This window comes from Citrus clementina, unplaced genomic scaffold, assembly GCF_000493195.1.
Source record: "Citrus clementina cultivar Clemenules unplaced genomic scaffold, Citrus_clementina_v1.0 scaffold_3, whole genome shotgun sequence".
Lineage (NCBI taxonomy): Eukaryota > Viridiplantae > Streptophyta > Magnoliopsida > Sapindales > Rutaceae > Citrus > Citrus x clementina.
Window position 1 is genome coordinate 32025888 of NW_006262339.1, and position 3180 is coordinate 32029067.

Consider the following 3180-nt stretch of genomic DNA (forward strand, 5'->3'; position numbering starts at 1 on the left):
GTTTCTCAGGGGTTTGAGGTTTACGCAATCTTCATACATGCTGCAGATGACAGTTATAATCAGATCTCGATTACTCAGGACGACTTGTCTTATCTCTGAGTTTGTGCTCATACTCAACAATATCCAAGTTAATTAAACAGGAAATAAATCAAATCCCAAATGATCAACTAACTAGGAAGCTGAATGATCCCGTCAAAATATGAAAAGAACAAAGGAAACAATAAGCTATCATACCTAACAACTTTGACCCATCAGAAGCTTCAGATCCAGTAGCAGATGCATGTATTTAATTTGTTAGGTGGCTGTGACCACCATGGACAACACACGAGCTTCCGGCAAGTAATTCAAGAAACGGAACAACATAAACAGCAATACTACTACTCATGGCTGCCTGATTTCAATGCTGTGCAAGTTGCAATATAATTAACGTGTGTAATGCAGAATCTCTTCAAGTGCATTGTCCTTTTGCTAGCATATATGTGCTTTGCCTGGTGTACCTGAGTTACACTCAATTCCTAAAACACACTAACTTTGCTTTCTGTCCTACTAAGGTATTCCCTTAATCCTTTGACAGATTCCCAATGCTCTTTTAGATTAGCTACGAACCAGCTCTCCACACCAGGACACATCATAGTAACCTAAGCTGCCCACTACACTATTTAGCAGCACCCTCAGCTTATTTTTCCATCTAGATCCTTACAATTCAGCCTCTCATCTCATATGTATACAACAGCAGATAGAAAGCTCCACCTTGCTCAGCATTCCCTAAACAATCTCCACTATCAAAATATTCTCCTTAGGATGAAGTGTGGTTCATTAGATGGATTGCTACGGCACTCCCTGAGCACCTAATCCTCAAACTCCATCTACATCAGCTATAGAGAACTCTTTAGCCCATACAAAGACTTCTTGGCCAAAAGTCTACCCTTGTCTCTTTCGAGCTTGGCACTAGCTATTCCTTAGTTAACCTTGTATTTATAGCCCATAAATTACATGCCAGCAGTCCCCCTTTACACGTCCTTAATCCTCATGGTTTTCATTTAATCAATGATTCCTAGTGGAAATCATGCAATATCCTCAAGAATTAAAATCTCCAAATCTTAATCATAGAGATCAAATGCAAAAATTCTAAGTATATACTGTGAAAAGAGGTAAGCTAGCACCGCCCGTCTAGATGGGGTGCCAGCCATTGTCAACATTCAAAGATTTGAATGTTGACATTCAAATCCTTGAATGAAGAAAAGAAGCAAACAACTTTGACAAGGAAGAAGAAAAAGGAAGAGTTGAAGGAGATAATGGCGGTGGAAAATATAACAGTATTTTAATAGCCAATTTTGGCTATAAAAAGGGGTGCTGCTCATTTGGTTTGGGCATCTAGTTTTGTGAAGAAACAAAGTTTAGAGCTTGAGTAATTTTAAGGAATTAAAATTATAAAGTTCTTGTGGGTGAGAGAAAATTATTTCTGAGAGTGTGGTTGTAATAATTTTTCACATAGTGAATATTTTTTCTTTGGTTGTCTTTTTGACAACGACCGTGGTTTTTCTCCGGATTTAGAGTTTTCCACGTAAATCTTATGTTATGTGATTGGTATATTCTCCATTTAATTTTTTTTATTAATTTGTTGCTTGATAAATTGCTTGGAGAGATCTTAGGAGAAAGCTCAATTTCCTAACAATGGTATCAGAGCCATTGATTGAAGTTTTGGTGTCGAGGCACTGTTCACGTATACGGTATTATTCACGTATACTGTACTATTCATGTGAAGCAGTGGGAGCTAATCCAAACAGTCTGTGGTGAAGAGTAAAAGCTTATCTGCAAAGCAAATATGTCAGGATTGAAATTTTCAAGTCTGGTAAAATTTGAAATGGAAAAATTCGATGGGAGAATTAACTTTGACTTGTGGCAAGTTTAAGTCAAAGATGTGTTGATTCAATTTGGGTTACACAAGGCATTGAGGGGGAAGCCATCCCCTGCTTCCAATAGTGGCTCTGGAAAAGCTAGTATAAGTGATGAAGATTGGGAAGAATTAGATGATAGAGCTGCAAGTGCCATACGACTGTGTCTGGCAAAGAATGTTCTTGCAAATGTAGGAAATATTCCTACAGCGAAAGAACTTTGGGAGAAGCTAGAAAAGTTGTATCAAACAAAGAGCATCTCAAATCGATTATACCTGAAGGAGCAATTTCACACACTACGAATGGCTGAAGGTACAAAAATTTCTGATCACCTCAGTGTTCTCAATGGTATTGTGTCAGAACTAGAAGCCATTGGAGTTAAAATTGAAGATGATGACAAGGCGCTTAGATTACTATGGTCACTTCCAACTTCCTACAAACACATGTTACCTACTTTGATGTACGGGAAGGAGATAGTAGATCTTGAAGAAGTTACTAGTACTTTACTCTCAGAAGAAAGAAGACTGAGTGGTGAAAGTACTGAAACTATAGATGTCTCGACTTTGGCAGTTGTAGGGAATTGAAAGAAAGATAAATCTAAGAAGAAAGGAGTTTGTTGGGGGTGTGGACAATTGGGGCACTTAAAAAGAGATTGTCATGGTAGAAATGGAGCAGGATTGGCAAGTGGCTCCATATCAGATACTGATAGTATTGATAGTGGTAAGTCTCTCATCATCGTGGGAGACGATGGTCTCTTGTAAAATGGATGATGATGACATCCTCATGGTATACCGCTGGTACCATGAAAGGGGATATGCTACTACTAGTGGGTCCACAAGATTTACTCACAAGGCATGGTTGGCATTGATGCAAGGTGTGTGGTGGAATTTATGTCGATGGCTGACAAACTTCCAGGAAGGCCAACATGGAAGTTGCACCATAAATTTCAGCATGATATTTCGACATGTGCCGATGTAAAATTCTTAGAATTGGTAATTAATTCTAAGTTGTATACTCTTTATGGTGAAATAGGATAATTCTCTATGGTGAGGATTATGACTAAGGTGAAAATAGTAAGCTTGTTGTGGAGATTGATTGGTTCTCAATCAAATCTCCAAGTGGGAGAATGTGAAAAGAGGTAAGCTGGAACCGCCCTTCTAGATGGGGTGCCAGCCATTGTCAACATTCAAAGATTTGAATGTTGAAAATAGTAAGCTTGTTGTGGAGATTGATTGGTTCTCAATCAAATCTCCAAGTGGGAGAATGTGAAAAGAGGTAAGCTGGA